The 17,999-nt window shown below is 40.1% G+C and overlaps 1 pseudogene; it reads right to left on the bottom strand.

The window, feature by feature from the left end:
- Window positions 1–2,843: 2,843 nt before the first annotated feature.
- On the bottom strand, window positions 2,844–17,550 carry LOC117561858 (annotated as a pseudogene).
- Between the last annotated feature and the right edge of the window lie 449 nt (window positions 17,551–17,999).

The raw sequence follows: 17,999 nt of genomic DNA, 5'->3' as shown, positions 1-17,999 counted from the left end.
AAGCTGATTTGTTTTCTCTTTTCTTTGCTTATTTATGTTTGAGGAATAGCCAATTATTTTTCCTCTTAGGACAGCTTTACATGCATCCCACAAGATTATTGGGGACACTTCTCCATTGTCATTGTCGTTCAGATAATCTTTTATATCGGTCCTGATTTGAGGCCTAATTTGGTTAAGAATTCCTGTGTTCAATCTCCAGATTGTGCTTTTCCTTTCTAGTCCTAGATTTAGTGCCATGGAGACCGGGGCATGGTCTGATAAGTCCATGGTCCCTATACTGCAATTTTGGACCCTGTAAAAATCTTTCTGATACATAAACAGATAATCGAGCCTTGAATATACTGAGTGTGGGTGTGAGTAAAAGGTAAAATCTTTCGTAGACGGATTTAGGTCTCGCCATATATCTGAGAGCCCTAGGTCTCCCAAGATCAATGTAATGTTCTTGGTGATTTTTTTTCCCTCCTGAGGGAAGGGGTTTTGATGTATCTAAAGTTGGGTTAAGTCTAACATTGAAATCTCCCCCACAAATTAGAATTCCTTGGGCCTCCAATGTTATTATTTCAAAAATGTGTTTGTAAAATGACCATTCAGATCCCGGGGGGGCATATACATTCAGGAGGGTAACTAAAGTACCCTCCAAATTTCCCCGAATCAGTACATATCTCCCATCTTTGTCCTTTTTTTCACATGTGCATTCAAAGTTTAATTTACTGGAGATTAAGATTGTTACGCCCCTCCTGGATCCCTTTCTGTATGAGGATGAATATGAACTGAAGTTCCACTTTTTAAGTTTTTGGTGTTCCTGTTCTGTTAGATGAGTCTCCTGAAGGAGGGCTATTTCAACTCCATCTCTTTTTAATTTTGACATGACTTTATTCCTTTTAATTGGGTTTCCCAGACCGTTCACATTGTATGTAATTACTTTAATTGACCCTTTACTCTGCATGCTGATTATTTGCCTTTATTTTAAATCCATGAGTTCCTACATTTAAATCATTTCCAACATCCCCTGTTGTATATATAACATTAATAAAATACAAAACTATAACCAAAAAAAATGTAACAGAATAATATCCACAAACATAAATGACATTGACTTCCAGATTTAAGGCCACATATTGTGCCTTGGAGTGTTGGAATGTGGAGGGAAAGTCTCTTCCTCTTAGTGATGGAAGGGGGCCCTCTTCAGCCCTTAAGCTGATACATAGGTCCATAAAATACAGAGGGTAGCAAACCGACCCAAAATGTGCCCACATGTGCCCGTGGTATTCAGTTTGATCTCAACCTTTGGGTAGAGAGGAAAATAATAATAGTAAAGGCAAGGAGGAAGGAAGAAAAAAGAAAATAGTCTCAGTGCTACTTATCAGGTATCCCGATGTCGAAAGCTTCGAAGCCGTTCCTTGAAGTGTAACTTGGAGCTCGGGTGGAGTTGATCTCCTCGCTTTCTGCTGGGTTCCCAGGTCAGCCGGTTAATCTGGTCCATTAACGAGCTTGGGTTCTGCAGGACAGTCACTGGTATCCCTCTCTTCACCATGTCTGCTGTTGCCTCCTCAGCCGAGTTGTAGACCACTGGATTGTCCTCATAGAACACTTTTAATCTGGCCGGGAATGGGCTCTGGAATCTTATGTTTCTTTCCTTAAGTGCCGATTTGGCTTCCGCATACTGCCTTCTCCTTCTCTGCAATTCAGGTGCGTAATCGTGGTCCACGTTGACCTTTTTTTCTTTGAAATAAAAACCCTTTTTCTGCCAGGCTTTTTTGATTACGTCTTCTTTCATTTTAAAATTTGAGAATTTCACCACCAGTGATCTCGGTGAGGCCTCTGCCGGAGGTTTGGGGCCGAGCGCACGGTGCGCCCTCTCGATCTGTAGCGTAGAGGGGGTCAGTTCCAGGCCTTTAACTAGTAGCTCTTCCACAAAAGCGATCACAGATGTCGACATGGCTTCTGCACCTTCCTCTACTCCGTAGATCCTTATGTTCTCGCGCCGTGTTCGTCCCTCCAGGTCCGTCAGTTTAGCCTCGGTCTGTACCTGTAGCTTCACTAGGCCTGTCACCACCTCTTCCATGACTGGATCCTGGTCTCCGCTGCGTCAATTCGTTCCTCTGCTTCCTCCATTCTTTTGTTAATTTATTGATGTCTTCCTTTATTCCATTGAGTTGTTGGCAGGAGTCTTTTCTAAAGTCTCGCAGCTCTTTTAGAATTAAACTCATATTAGCCTCCCCGCTGTGATCTGCGTCATCTGGCTGCTTGTCATCATCCATGCTGTTGCTTGCTTGAGACAGCTGATCGATTTCTTCCTCGTCGTGCTTTTTACTTTGGGTATTGATTTTCTTTCCCTTTCTGGACATTTTTCGTTAGTCCGATATTTCCCCGTTGATTTAAAAGCTCTCAGAGAGTTGGATTGCGTTGTTCGGACAGTGTTTTTAGATATTTTGGGTCGGGAGCGTGTTGCTCTATGCTTCCATCTCTGTGTCGGACCGGAAGCCTGAATTTGTTGTGTTTTTATGCACTTTTTGACGTACCTTTGTTAGATGAACAATGAATAAAAATTGCATGTTTTTCATCGCAGTAATATGTGTTGGTTTAAAATGTGTCATTACCCGCTTTTTACAGGCCGCTGAATGTCTGGCCCAGCTGAATTTTGTAGTTATAAAATCTGGCCCAACTGAATGTGTAATTGAATAGCCATGACATACAGCAATGTCAGTGAAGCGATTTCATGCAGTTGTACTACAAAAGAAAAAGATCACTATAAGAAACATGGCAGTTATTTTTCATATTTTTAGACCTTATGTTATCTGTGGCATGACATTCAGGCAATAAGAAAGTTGAATGAAAATAAGACAAGATAAAATAGACCTTTATTGGTGCCCGTAGGGAAATTCAGGTGTTACAGCTGCCATAGATTAAGAGAGAAATAAAGGACAGTAGATAAGAGTTCACACAAGTTCAATAAGAACATAAGAGTAAACATGTGTGATATATAATATGAATAAGAATAACAAGTCCCAATATTTATGAACAAAATGTATTAAAAGGCAAATAATTAATAAGAATATAACATTGGATCACTTATCAATAGCCACTCTTTATTTTACTGACTTTTCTAGCTTAAGTGACTAATAATATCACAAATCTGCAAACCAATGTGATGAATGTGAAAACCCAACCTACTCCTTTTGTCAGGAATCTGATTTTAAGGTTTGCGCTTTACTTGGGCTGTGTTGAAGTTGTATATGTTCATGCTGAAGTCATTCAACAGAACACGGGCCCCTGACATGCGCTTGAGGCTTTTCTGAAGTTGTCTTCTCTTTGTTTCCATTGAAAAGTCCTCTTGAAGCAAGCACTCAGTTTTCTCCTTGTCCTGAAGCATCTGCGCCATCTCCCTGCGCAGCTGGAGGGCAGACTCCTGCATCACATGGTAGAGGATCACCAGCGGGATCTGGTCAGCCAAACGCTGGCCAGCAATCTTTAGTTTGGAGAAGAAACAAGTAGATATAACACAATGTTTAAAAGCCATCTTCAAAACAATTAACAAATAAGTGTGCATTTAATTGTGGGGTATAGATTCAAATGCATGCTGTTTTCCTTTCCATCGTTATAGGTGCAATATTTGACGTATTACATTTGCGAGGCAGAACAATAACAAGTACTGCATGTAGATAACACCAGTGCTGAAAAGTAACTAGTACATTTAGATTTAGACTGTATTTGTACTCTACTTAATGCTACTTTATTCTTCTACGCTGCTACATTTCAGAGGCAAATATTGAGCTTTTTACTCCAATACATGTATTTTAACACTCGTAGACTTGTACGTATATTAAAACACATAATATGCTGATATGGTAAAATGCAGTACTGTACTACTAATCTACACAGTATTACACATATCTGAATGACTCCACATTGATCAACTACAATATATATTGCTCTCACATGTATAAAAACAGGATAATATAGTAAACAAAATAATATAATAATGTCGAAAGGGACCTGCAACAAGAACTTTTAATTTTGATACTTGAAGTACTTAGCTGATAAAACTTCTTTATATTACTCTGAAATGGGACATTGTGCAGTATGAGTACTTTTACTTTTTGCACTTGAAGTATATGTTGATGCTAATACTTTTGTACTTTTACTTAAGTAAAGGATCTGAGTACTTCTCAACACTGGATATCACTTACTTGGTAATAGGATTTAAGGTGTTTGAGCATCTCTTTAAGGGTGGCCCCACTGTTGCTGCTGTTCACAGTACTGCTGGTGCTCATAATTGGTGCAAACATTGACTGCACAAGAGTATTCGTTGGTGCACCAACGGATGCTACAGCAGGCTGTACTTCTTCCCTCTTCCTCTTCCCTAACTTCTTGCCGTATGTGCTGTCCTGGGTGTAAACAATCATCTCCATCTTAAACTGAGTCCTCAGCATGGACTCTGCAGCAGCCTCCTTCTCCTTTGTGATGGCTTCGATCTTCATCTGAAGGACATAAATATTTGTCAGTAAACATTCAACAATGTACAGTAGCAAATGTTGCAATTCATTTGATACCTGGGCTGTTCTGATGAGGTTGGGAAGTCCAACGAGGCTGCTCTGCGCCAACTCTAACAGCTCCTTCTTCACAATTTCTGATTTTTTTAAATCCAGAAAATACAAGATCAATTAAAAACTAGAGAATGCAATTCCTGAAGAAATTGCTAGTGGGAATGCTATATGCTGAAAAGCTGACGCTAAACTGCTATGCTGAAATGTAATGTGTAAGAAGAAAGTGAATCATTTAGATTGAAATGATACATGAACACTGGGGACTTGAATGTGTGATGAGAGAAGAAAATAAAGTAAAAAGGCTTGGAATAGCAGCAGAATATTTGAACCGCAAACTTCTGAACTAAGTTGACGGCGAATGATCTGTCGCCATGGCAACGGCATTTGATGACACCCCATAATATGCTTAGATGCGTTGATGGCTGCATCGTTACCAAACCTGTGAAGTTTTGGGGCGTTTGGAGCAGTTTCACTGAAGTTATGAGAAAACTGTGTTTCATGGCGAGCATTGTGTTGCCATGGCAACGACATTTGAAGAAATCTCAAAACTGTCCCGTAGATGTCTTCACGGCTGGACTGTTGGCACACAAGTGAAGTTTTAGCACTTTTTGACAATTTTCATAGGAGTTATAGCGACATCGTCTTATATGGTGAGATCTCAGATTTGGCGTAGAGCTGTTGAGGCATGGACCGGTGATATACAAGTGAAGATTGGGGGACGATTGGACCGTGTCCATTGGACTTACAGCGACAGCATGTTTCATGGCGAGTTGTCTGTCGCCATGGCAACGGCATTTGATGACACCCCATAATACGCTTAGATGCGTTGATGGCTGCATCGTTACCAAACCTGTGAAGTTTTGGGCTGTTTGAAGTATTTTCACTGAAGTTATGATTATCTTGATCTTCGGCATATGATGATGACACCCCATAATTGACGTAGAGCTGTTGAGGGCAGGACCTTTAACCTTTATCTGAAGTCTGCTGCTCTGAGCATGTCAGTTGGAGCGATCACATCATCGTGTTCCATGACACAGGTGTTTATATTTGAGCTAACGAGGTGTCCAGAGATCAAAGGTTTCCATTGTTCTGAATGAGAGATAAACCTCTTACATGTGAACGTTTTGTGGAAGAACCGTAACAGATATCTGTGAAATTTCAAAACGTGAAGCATGTCAAGGAAGTTGAGTATCTGAAGGGTAATTTTTGTGTACTTTCGGGTTAATAATGTGGCCTTTTTGGCAGTTTAACTAAAGGTGTGCGGCTGCTACCGTGAGGAAATATCTGCCTGAAATTACAATGGGCTTTAATGGAGGAATGTTGAACGTTTTTGTCACTTCATGCCCTCAAGAGGCATTTTGTTTAATTATTTTTTGCTTAATTATTTGTCATTTTTCAAGCTACGAGATGTTTTCCTACATTTGTCATGATAAATTATGTCTCAGGAATGTAGGGTTTGGGAATTATAGCAGTTTTAAAGACAAATATGAAGGCACATTTCAAGATTTCCTCCAATGTGACATCACACACTCTAGTTAATGTTAAAATGTGAAGAAAACCTCTTTAACAAGGTCTGAACAATGTTTAATATCTCTAAAAGTAAGAATCAGATTTAAAAGTTGTTTTACACGAATAATGTCAGAAAGATGTGTAACATTTTAAAGTTGGAATGAGGTTTCTGAGTGAAAGTATGAATGAACAGTTAGCAGTTGAATCGCATGAAGATTTGTTGAAGTCTGAAGATTTTCTCCATTGACTTCAATGGTTAAAAATGTGATGAATTATGGGAAGTATCTCTGGAATTATGAAAGTTATGAATGAGAAAAGTAATAGCCTGCGATTCCCGACTGAGCTGAACGTTTTGATGTTTGAACGGAGTTTCTGCGATGTTCAATGCGGGAGAAGAAGAGGGCCAAAATACCGGCGGAATAATTATAATAAACTTTTCGTCCGGAGAAGAACAGATAGTTGGAATGCTGTTAACAGCATTCCAACTAAATAACTCAAAGGTCTCACATTTTCAGATGGTCTGCAATAATTGTAGGATCAAGATAAGACATGCTGTTACTCCCTTGAGTTTCAGTACAGCAGGGCCCTTCCAGCTGTTTGATCTGCTCTTTGACCATGCCCTCAAACATCTTGTAGCTGATGAAGCCCGGTAACTCTCTTCCACGGTACTTTCGTTCAAACCTGATTCACCTCCTTCTCAATGTTCCTGTGGACTGCAATACAGATGAATATGTGAAAGAAAATGTAGACATAATTAGACTTCATAAGTCTCTTCATAAAGTGAGAAGGAGATGGGCATTGTTTTATTATCTTGCTTAATGATTTAATTAAAATATATTAATTAACAGCTTTGTTGAATCAGGAACAGGTTTATTGCCATGCAGGTTTACACAAGGAATTTGCTTTGGTGGTATAATGCTACATATAAACGGGTCAGAGGAAGTAAGTTGTAAAAAAGGAGCAAATATATAACTTTGTTAAAGCTATTTTCAAATATTATAAAAGTAAAAAATAAATCTTTAACTTTAAATTATCAAAAAGGTTTACAATATGGAGGTATGGGAACATTACAAGTGTAATACTGACCAACTTGATAAGGCACTTACAGTTTACTCCAGAGTCCCTCTATGACAACGTTTCCATGCAGCAAACTCTTTCCTGAGAATGGAAATATGTTTGGCCTGCCCTCCAATTGGAGTTCCTCCCCTGTGGTGAGACTGATGGCATCCTGTGTAAATGCTGTCACTCTCTGAAATATGACGAGTTTAGATATAAAATAAGGCTAGTTATTAAGCTTTATTAACTATATCTAGAATGTGAGTGTGAAAACTGTCAGCTTGGTAAACTCACATCAATGAGATACACCAATTCTCTCCGTTGCGTCTGGTGGGGGTCCATGGCCACATTTGTCCAGATTTGCCTGAGTAGTCTTTAGTTTTCTTCTCTATCTGTTCTTCCAGTCGAGGCAGAGATCTCTACAAATCACACATGGTTAAGACCAGTGACATCTGAAAAGGGCTAAGCAATCTGTAGCTAACCATAAAGGTGAGGCACAAAAAAGTAGTTACCTTGATATGATGCACCAGCTCAAGAGTGAGTTTCTCCGCCAGTTTAGGAACAGTGGCATGGCCTTCATCGTAGAGAGTCCTACAGCAAAAGTTAAACCCTTCTTATTAGACAACCAGTTAAACTGTGAATCATTGTTATTACTACCTAAAAAAGAATTAGCTTACTTGAAATAGGCATGTTCGCTGAAGAAGGCTTCCTCTCTTTCTAGCGCTTCAGTAAGAGACACTTTGTCTTTGATCTCCTTCTGACCCCGGCACTTGACAATCATGTAGCCTTTCTTCAGGGGGAAAACCTCATTATGGACAATTTGAACTACTGAATCCTCTGTGCCTTTGTCCACCAGGTCAGGCTTGGTCATGATCCCTAAAAGAGAAAGAGAGGGAGAGTCCACTTAGACCTACAAAAGTACACAAAAGTTTTGAGTGAAAAAGAGTACAACTCGGTTTAGTCAATAAACCTCATCCTCATTGGTCGATCAAGGTTGGTTCAAAACTCATTACTCGACAAACTGTGGAATGTATGTCTGCGATGTACAGTATTAGCTGATCCAATGATACGTTGCAATCTGATTTTTTCTCCTCAAATGTACAACTTTAATCTGTTTACTCTGAATATAAGACCACTAACACAGCTCCATTATACATACAGTCTATATATATATATTTTAACCTACAATAACCTACACATTCGTACAAAAGAATCCAAATCATTCTCAATAATCCAAGCTATTTATTACCCAGAGTCCCTCTCTCCTTCAGGATCCACCTCCTGGGCCATCCTTAAAGCTTCTGTGGTTGCGATGTCCACATTGCAGGGGACAACCACCAAGCTGATGGTTTCTTGTTTTGTGATGAACTTCTGGATCAGGCTCTTTATCTGAAAGTATGAAGTCATATCATATGAAGTATAATCGTTTAAATCGGTGAAGACCATCCCAAAGACAGCTCAAGAGCGGCTCTTCTTCTTCCAAATGTTGTGGAGGTTAAACATGGACTGCAGGATACCCTGCAACTTCTACAGGCATTCAAGAGTATCCGGCCAGCTGCCATCACATCCTGGTATGGCAGTTGCACCCCTTTAATTGTAAGACTTACAGGTGAAAAGTGCACAGTACATAACCAGGAAGGAGCTGCCATTCGTGGAGGACCTCTATACCCTACTACGGTGATGAAGGGGGAAAGCCCATTTTTATTGTCAAAAACTATGCTGTAGCCTTTGAATCCTTTGATTCAACTGATCCAGATAAATATCTTATTACCTACAGTAATGTTCCACTCCCCACCCAGCATTACTTCTTCGGCCAACTTCGTATGGCTACAGGTTAAAATGACCAAAAACTTGCCAACCACTGTAGTATTATCTCATTGTGAGGAAGCAGTACCATTTTCATTTAATGGACCATAGTTTTCTCTGGACCAAAGTATGGACTCTAGCATACCTGATTTTCAATGTTTCTTTTTGTCCGTTTCACCGCCAACCTGGTGATGCCAGGCAGGTCAATGAGCGTCAGGTCGGGAACATCAGGAGAAGCGATCTCCAGACTGATGAGTTCATGACTGATATCAGACCCGGGCCCCGGCTATTTTATTCTGAGCTGGAGGAGAGAAGACACGATGTTATAATCATATCAAGGGCAACCCTGTCTCCTAAAAATGACGTTACCACAGAACTAAACTGCATTCTCAATTACGTTTAGCTAGAAATGTATTTTTTCTCCCACGTTACGTTTGTTATGAACGTATCTCAAATACCTTTATTTTTCTACATATCTTCTAGAAACAATTTTCTCCCACGTTACGTTTCTTATGAACGTATCTTAAATACATTTATTTTCTACATATCTTTGCCATTTATTGTCTTGCTTATAATAATGAGAATAGTCATTTATAAATATCATTTTAGCACACATTTGAAATCGAGAATCGGGCTCGAGTTATGGTTAAATTAAAATCATTAGGCGAGGCTGTAATTTTGCCAGCTGTTACTCTCATGAGCGAGGCAGAAAATAATAGTTTTAACATGCCAAAAAGCTGCTGTGTCGTTTATTGCACCTCAAACATTAAAACAAATCCAGAGTTACGTGTTTCTGTAGAAGATAGGACAGTAAAAGAATAGCTCTGTGGCTTCAGGCTTGATCGCCGTTCAAATGACAGCATTGGTTTCCCCAAAAGTGGGGCGGGGCTGTAAAGTGACGTAGATTTTACTCTCATCTATTATTCAAAACCATTCTATTTATTCTAACGTAAATTACATGCCAGTGTTTTATCTTTTTATTTAGCGATTTGTTTGTGCATGTTTAACTGGGAATGTTTTCATGTTCGCTGATTGGATGTTTTAGCCGCAATGCACGTTGGGATAAGGTGTTAATGCGATAAGATATCCGAAAAAAAAAATCAGAGGCTGAAGTCGAATAGTCCATTTAGCTTAGGAACTTTCCTAACGGAGTGAAATGACCCGGAAGTCCCTCAGTGGCAGCAATGATAAGTGCCATTCGAATTCTCTAGATCAGTGGTTCTCAAACTTTTTTCAATAATGTACCCCCTTTGAAAAAAAAGATTCAGCCAAGTAGGCTACCCCCTGATCAGCGCAAAAACTATTTGTTAGGGGGGGAAATGCCTTTATAAAGAGGTACAGTGCTGCACCATCAGTGTCTGATTTATTAAAACACAACATTGTAACTGAGAAACACTTAAATGCTACATTTCAAATGTTTACAATCCATCACTAAATTCATGGAAATCCATTTTAACATCATGCCAATAACACTAATGGCGCATTTCCACTGCAGCGGGTAGCCCCGTTTAAGCGTCCTTAAATCGTCCTCAAGCGGCCAGGCCAGTTTTTGGTGGCCTTTCCATATAGCATAGCACCGGCTAGCGGGTACTTTTTCTCTCTTTTTTCCGGCCCCATAAAATCGTGGTTCTATCAGGCCAGGGCCAGGGCTGAACTAGTGACGTCAACACTCTCGACTGCTGATTGGTCAGAGATAATCGTCACAAGATCGCGCACGAGATCTTCCCTTGCGTCGCATATATCTAGAAGCAAGCTTGCAGCATTTTTATACACAGCATTTTTGTAAACGGAGGAGCTACAAAAATGGCAACGTCAGAGAAAAGCACACCGTGGTCGACCGAGGAGGTGACGACGTTCCTACATCTCATTGGGGATGATAAAATCCAGCGGGAGCTCGACGGAACAACTCGAAATGTGAAGGGAAAAAAAAGGCCGATTGCCCCGCCTACACTGCGTTGCTACCCCATGTCCTAAACTGTAATGAAAATGTGCCACGGCCTCGGACGGCCAGCGAGGCAGCCCGAGGCCTGAGCGAGGACGCTTAGGGACGCTTAAACGGGGCTACCCCGCTGCAGTGGAAATGTGCCATAAGACGACATTAGTTGCATTGAACTGATCTTTTTAATAAGTTGTACTTACAATGTAGTGAGAAACATGAGCTTGTGCTTCACTGAGGACCTTTGTCATTTTGACAGGGAGGCAAACTGCAGTTATTACACTTCACGTTTTTGAAATATGTGTAACTCTGTTCATATAAAACCCACACTGCTCCAACTTCGTTACTTTTCCTAAAATTGGTATATTTGTATATTTATTTATTTTGGGACGTGGGGAATGAAGAGAAAAAAATATATGAGCATTTTATGAGCATGGGATTTTGACCCCTCATATAAACATATGCATAATGCTGCGCTATACTTTGCGGCCACACGACGTTGCCAAGCAACGCTTATTGTTTAGGTCCTTTGATAAGCAGGCAGTCATATTATTAACTAGAACTAGCTAGATCTGATAGATTTGGACATAAACGCGAGTGAAATCTAACCGGACGCGAGAGAGAGATCAGAGATCAGATCAGCTGCTGCTGACGGAGAACACGCAGCTCTGCATGATCACAGCTCCGCCGCTGTGACGGATCGTTGAGCGGAGCAAAAATACACTAAGAGTTAGACCTAACACACTTAGCTAGTTTATCTACTCTGGAACAAGCTAAACTAGTTATACATATATTTATTCTTTACTGTCGGGTCACTTATTGCAGTTTCAGCTAGCTGCACGAGCCTGACGGACTGTCAGGAGGAGAGAGAGGGGGAGAGAGAGCACCCCGTTTATTTTTCCCATTTTATTATCCAGAATTACTGTAAACCTTTGAACAAAGTAGTTAATCTACTATTAGTAGTTTGTTTAAATGCATTACTTATGTTGTTTTTTTCATTAACATAAAATAAATCTCACGTACCCCCTACAGTACTCCAACGTACCCCTAGGGGTCCGCGTACCCCCATTTGAGAACCACTGCTCTAGATCAGGGGTTCCCAACCTTTTTCCCAAGCCCCCCCCCCAATTAACTCCTGTTGGAAGTTGCGCCCCCCCCCCCCCCACACACAAGTGCCGAAGACACTACACATATACCATAATCCCCAGCTATCGTTTGGGACTACAGTCCCGTTGACAAACCCCGTGATTAATCTTCAAACTCTGGGATTGGATGTTGGAGTGGCAGTGCGCCAAGGTTACGCCGAGCGTCAAGCTCTTTGAAATGGAACGAAACCACTGCAGACTATTCAAAACTGGACTCAAACGCCCCCCCCCTCAGAACTACACATGCTGGCTATTGTGTTTCGCAACATGTTCTCTATGGTACGTCCCTACTGGTGAATTGTAGTTTTAAAAGACGTTTCCCCAAAATTAGAAGTTTGACAGTAATTAAACTGTGTACAGCCCTGGAGGTTTTAGGCGATAGGAACAAATTGGTGTGTACAAATGTAAAACATGTAATTAACTAAATGGGTGAAAATCGCTTGTATCCATAATGGGCAGCATTAATATATACCCACCATGACAGCTCATTGTTACTTTGTAATTCTACTCTATACAATTCAGAGGTTAACCTGGTAATTTTTTACTCCACTACATTTATTTTAGTTACTTTGCAGATTCTGATTAATAATGTGAAATATAAACAACCCTAAAGCAGACTTTAGTTACACCTGAGTAAAATTCAGGGAAGGTGATTGTCAAGTGCTAAACAATCAGGAGAGATTTTGATAGTTGGTGCTCGAGAAACTAAACATTTATCTGCAGATCTCTATAAAGTATATTAATTACTCGTTATTCTCTACAAATAGTTAATTAAAAACTAATTGCTATTTTGGCACATCCCTTTCAAGATTTCAAGATTTTCAAAGGTTTAGTGACATATTATATACACAACTACGGTGTAGTTATTCAATGAATGAAAACTTGGACACAGGTTCCTCAACAGTGCATTACAAGACATCTATCAATATGTGTGTACCTCCACATTAAACTGTCATATTCTGCACATTTCTTATACTATCTACATACATAAGAGTATAATTAATGGGTATAATATCAGTAAAATAAGTGCTTCAACATACGTTAACATTTGCAGAAAGCAATATATTAGACGTTAAGTACTTCTGTCAGGCTTAATATTTATCTGTAGATAGATACCCCCAAAGCTTTTTTCTTATTTGAAAGAAGACCTTAACCAAGTATTATTTAATGTGTTAATAAGGTTAATTAGTTTGACTTTTTTGCACATCCTCACTATTATATCTTTGCACATCCGGCACTAAACTGTTTTATTGTAAAGATCACTTACAGTATCTTCTTGATTTTGTATGTTCTATTTTCTATCATTGACTCTTCTACTTTCCCAAGTATGTACTCTTAAAATTTTTTTCATCACATAACATTATTCAACAAAAATAATTCAATAACGTGCTTTAACCACTAGGCGGTGCACACAAGGTACACACAGCATACTAATAATAACTTTGTATTATTAGTGTAGGACACTTATGTATGTATAACATCTGAAGATGTGTAGTTTTTAGTCATGTTTTTTACACATAATTTTACAGGATATTGCTATACTATTTCTCATGTTTTACTTCTACACATTAATATCTTATTTGTAAAACATCACAGACAGAAGGCATATCCGTCATTTAATGGTAAGCTATTGAAATTGCGATTCCATAGATGTGGTCTCCCATCACCCCAAATCCCCTGACTATTCTCTCAACTCAGTATTTACATTCTTATATTCAAAGAAAAATCAGTAATATCTTAAAAACTACAAATCCTTTTCTATCAGCTGTGCCCGTTATGGGTGTAAATATAACCTATCTACTATTGGATCAAATATAAAAGTCAGCCGAATTAATGCTGATACTGCAAGGAGACGTATTGTGGTGAAGAGAAATTGAAGATGTTGTTTAATTGTTGATATATTTTGTGATACACGTCACGTATTCAGTTTTGCGGCAGTTTCTTCAAGTTTGTCCAGAAGTCTTCTCATCAGGGCTCTATAAATAAAGAACTACGGCAGATGTGTATATTTAATGCAGCCGAACCGTGTATTACAATGCCGTTATGTGATGACATCCAAAGAGAAAAGCAAGAAAACTCGGAATAAATTATTTTTTTTTTTTCTTTTGAAATGTTTTCGGATTTCACATCGCATAAACACAACGTGCATTGCGGCTAAAACATCCAATCAGCGAACATGAAAACATTCTCAGTTAAACATGCAAAAGCAAATCGCTAAAATAAAAAGATAAAACGACTGGCATGTAATTTACGTTAGAATAAATAGAATGGTTTTGAATAATAGATGAGAGTAAAATCTACGTCACTTTACAGCCCCGCCCACTTTTGGGGGAAACCAACGCTGTCATTTGAACGGCGATCAAGCCTGAAGCCACAGAGCTCTTCTTTTAGGCCCATTCCCAAACCGCCTCCTACACCCTACCCCTCCGTTTGCGCGTTCACACGGAGGGTCCGCCATATTTACCTCATTCATACCAACGCAACTCCGGTTCAAGCTCCATGCTAGAGCTTTTCAGGTTCAGAACCGGTTCTTCGGTTTAGCTCCGGCTCTTTTCACACAGTCCATCTGGTGCTGCATCATCGTTTGCGTCATGACGTAACCATTTGCGTGCCTGCTTCATAAAGCCAACCGCGCGAAGGAACAGTGTTGCCAACTTGGCAACTTTGTCGTTAAATTCGGCGGCTTTCCAAACCCTCCGGCTACTTATTTTTGTCAAAAGCGACTAACGACTGATCTAACGACTTGTAATGCTGTTATTAGGGACTTTTCTGGTGTTTGGAGACTCACGTATTGTTCTGCAGTTAAAGAGCCGCGGGTGCTGCCGTGAGCCCCTCTGCCCTCCCATAGTACTCCCATAGTACACAGTACATAGTACACAGGCGCTAGTTTGCCTCCCGCAGCAGCTCAGCTGTCCCCGTTTGTATTGCCCTGTCCCCGGTTGAAACTGTCCCCGGAAATGTCCCCGTTTTTTAATATGCTTTAAAAACCACATAGCAACGTGAAATAAAACGTTTCATGTCAGGAAACACTGGGTAAACGCTACGACTGTGGTCAAGCCAGCCCCACTTCGGAAAACACAGTCAAGCCAGCCCGCACGTTGTATTGCGGTCTGATTGCGGTGCGCGAATATCCTATGCATTAGAGGCCTGTAAAAAACTGCCTTTCAAAATAAAAGCGTTTACTCTGTCAAAAGGAAAATATACCTAAAAAACACACCAAACATATTCATATACTGGAGCTTAAATTAAGAAATATGTACTAATATAATGTGATCAATAATAATTTAAAACAAACTACGTATAACTACCATATTATAACTGAGTGAATGTAAAATGTAAGGATACAGTTGAAGACATACAGTGGGGCAAAAAAGTATTTAGTCAGCCACCAATTATGCAAGTTTCTCCCACTTAAAAAGATGAGAGAGGCCTGTAATTTTTCATCCTAGGTACACTTCAACTATGAGAGACAGAATGGGGGGGAAAGAATCGAGGAAATCACATTGTAGGATTTTTAAAGAATTAATTGGTAAATTCCTCGGTAAAATAAGTATTTGGTCACCTACAACAAAACAAGATTTCTGGCTCTCACAGACCTGTAACTTCTTCTTTAAGAGCCTCCTCTGTCCTCCACTCGTTAACTGTATTAATGGCACTTGTTTGAACTCGTTATCACTATAAAGTCCACAACCTGAAACAGTCACACTCCAAACTCCACTATGGCCAAGACCAAAGAGCTGTCAAAGGGACACCAGAAAAACAATTGTAGACCTGCACCAGGCTGTGAAGACTGAATCTGCAATAGGTAAGCAGCTTGGTGTGAAGAAATCAACTGTGGGAGCAATTATTAGAAAATGGAAGACATACAAGACCACTGATTATCTCCCTCGATCTGGGGCTCCACGCAAGATCTCAACCCCGTGGGGTCAAAAATGATCACAAGAACGGTGAGCAAAAATCCCAGAACCACACGGGGGGACCTAGTCAATGACCTGCAGAGAGCTGGGACCAAAGTAACAAAGGCTACCATCAGTAACACACTACGCCGCCAGGGAATCAAATCCTGCAGTGCCAGACGTGTCCCCCCTGCTTAAGCCAGTACATGTCCAGGCCCGTCTGAAGTTTGCTAGAGAGCATAGATGATCCAGAAGAGGACCCAGTCCAGCCACCAGCCCCTGAAACACCATTGTTGTGAATGAGGTACAGAGGGCTGTTCCAAACACAACGAGTGTGGAGCGGTGTGGAGGGGGAGTGGGCTATCAAGCCCTCAAACAGCGAGTCTGCAGCGGTGCTGACTTGAGACCGGTCTCTACCTGACCGGAGTCATCGCTGTGTGTCCCCGTCAGGAAACAAGCTGTTAACAAACAGTTCCAGCAAAACATCCACTGATAAACTGCGATGTTAACAACCTCATGATAGCCTCATATGTTTAACTTAGGATCATACCTGTGTTTAGTATAGAAAAAGGTAAATGTGTGTATTTTATTATAAAGTTGTGTATATTTATAGACTGTTGCAAAAACTAAGAAGCTTATAAACATCAGGTTTAAAAACTAAAAGAGCCTTTACAAAAAAGTAACACAATGAAAGATGATGGAGTTTTATTTGAGTTATAATTTATATTGTTTTGTCTAAGAGATGCTGATTTGAAAGCTGTTGTTACATACAGTTACGGCATTTCCTGTTCTTCCTGCCGGAGGAGGGGGAGGCCGTCCCAAAGCTTGTTGCTGTAAATTTACTCCCTCCATGCTGACAGGAGGGAGTCTCGTTGAGCTGCGAGTGAACGACGGAGTTCACTCCGTCACGGAGGGGGTAGGGTCGAGGGAGTGGTTTGGGATTGGGCCATACTGTCCCTTTTCTTCTTAGAGGAAGTACAGAAACACGTAACCTCTGAGGTGCAATAAACGACACAGCAGCTTTTGGCATGTTAAAACTATTATTTCTGCCTCGCTCATGAGAGTAACAGCTGGCGAAATTACAGCCTCGCCTACTGATTTTAATTTAACCATATATCGAGCCCGATTCTCGATTTCAAATGTGTGCTCTAAAATGATATGTATAAATGATTATTCTCATTATTATAAGCAAGACAATAAATGGCAAAGATATGTAGAAAATAAACGTATTTAAGATACGTTCATAACAAACGTAACGTGGGAGAAAATATGTTTCTAGAAGATATGTAGAAAATAAACGTATTTGAGATATGTTCATAACAAACGTAACGTGGGAGAAAATACGTTTCTAGCTAAACGTAATTGAGAATCCAGTTTAGTTCTGTGGGAACGTAATATTTAGGAGACAGGGTTTTCTAGGGATGAATGTGATTATTACTGAAAATAAAACTGCCTATCTTCATCAATACTTGGCTTGGATAGTGACATTGATAGTAAAACAGTGTATACTGTACCTTCTCTAATCTTCTTCTCCAAACCTGCAAGGTCTTTTAGCTCTTCCTCAAAGTCCTGGTAGCTTATCTTCCCGGTACCACCCCTCTCCTTCTTTTCGTTCTCTTCATCTTCAGTTCGAGAGGACATCTTGTCACAATGGCCTGAATTAACGGAAAGGGAATACAGAGACAGGGAACAACAGTTAAATCCAGGAGTTCTCTGGAAAATGCTAAAAGTAGCCCACAGCAGAAATCCTTTCAAATAAATAGTTGGATCTTTAATAATTGAAATCTTGTCAAAAGGAACTCTTTGAATAAAAGTGACCTCAAGATTTGAAGGTTTAGATTCAACTCCACGCTTTCTCCCTTTCAGCTGGTATAACTTGTATATTATTAGTATCATTAAGTTCCCCTGCAAATAAACAATTTGCTATTGTGTGCCCTGATGAATCTGGGGGCTGTGTTGTCTGGAAACCTTGTGTTCCTGGTAGGGTCTCCCATGGCAAATTGGTCTCAGGCAAGGGGCCAGACTAAGATTGGTTCAAAAGACCTCATGAAAGAAAAAAACAAGAAGTGAGGATAACCGGCCCGGAGGAAGCCCGGGGGTAACC

This window comes from Gymnodraco acuticeps, unplaced genomic scaffold, assembly GCF_902827175.1.
Source record: "Gymnodraco acuticeps unplaced genomic scaffold, fGymAcu1.1, whole genome shotgun sequence".
NCBI classification, from domain to species: Eukaryota; Metazoa; Chordata; class Actinopteri; order Perciformes; family Bathydraconidae; genus Gymnodraco; species Gymnodraco acuticeps.
Note: the sequence above shows the minus strand (reverse complement) of the source record. Positions and strands in the feature narration are given on the sequence as shown.